The sequence below is a fragment of the Ornithorhynchus anatinus genome, chromosome 1 (genome assembly GCF_004115215.2).
Source record: "Ornithorhynchus anatinus isolate Pmale09 chromosome 1, mOrnAna1.pri.v4, whole genome shotgun sequence".
In the NCBI taxonomy this organism is placed as follows: domain Eukaryota; kingdom Metazoa; phylum Chordata; class Mammalia; order Monotremata; family Ornithorhynchidae; genus Ornithorhynchus; species Ornithorhynchus anatinus.
In genome coordinates this window covers 38,112,205-38,113,136 of record NC_041728.1, presented here as the reverse complement: position 1 = coordinate 38,113,136, position 932 = coordinate 38,112,205, and positions in this window count along the sequence as shown.

Below are 932 nucleotides of genomic sequence, written 5' to 3'. Positions count from 1 at the left end.
CGAGGCCCGGAGAAGCGGGGCGACCGGCGGAGGCCGGGGAAGCCGGGGGGTAGGACCCCTGCGTCCTGACTCCCGGGTTCCGACTGCTCCAAAGGCAGTCGGCGGACTCACGGCCCTTTGCCCGCTACGCTGAGACTCCTGGGAGGGAGCTGGGACGGTGGGCCCCCGGGACGCGAGTGCGAACTCCCGCGCCGAAGCCCCCTCTCCCCGCTCTCGTAGAAGCCGGGAGAAACGCTGGACCTTATTGTTTGGGTAGAAGAAACGTAGAGCCCCGGAGCCCGGGGCCCTCTCCTTTCCCTCCCTCCCTCCCTCCAGCGGTCAGTAGTATTTCCTGAGCGCTTACTATGCGCAGAGCACTGTACTGAGCGCCCGGGAGAGCACGGCGCGACGTAGCAGACGCCTGCCCTGCCCGTGAGGGTCCGGGGGAGGGGTTTCCGTTCCAGGGGGTAGATCCCGGGAAGACCCCGGGGTCGCTGGCGGAGAGGCCCCCGCCCCCCGGGTCTGAGGTGGAAGTCGGGGGCAGAAAGGGGCAGAGCCCGCAGCTCCCGGAACATCCACCCCCGCCCGGGCCTCCGACGGGCATCCCGGGAGTCGGATTCTGTGGGAGGCAGAAGGGTCTGTAGCGTCCCCGGGGAAACGGATGGGTCTGCGGCTTGGCACGGGAGGCCGGTCCTTCCGGGAGAGAGAGGAGGAAGGGAAGAGGCCGGTGGCTCTGGGGACCTCGGTCCGGGGAGTTGGGAGGGGAATGCTCCGGCCCCCTGCCCCGCCACCGTTCGGATTCGAACCCTGGTCGGGCGGGGCGGCGGGCGGGGGCGGCTGGGGGCTCTCTCTTTCCGTCCGGAGAAAACCACTTCCGCAGAGCGAAGAGCTCCCGGGCGCCGGCGCGGCGGCCGATCCGGGGCGCCCCGAGATCGAGCCCGCCCCATTTACCG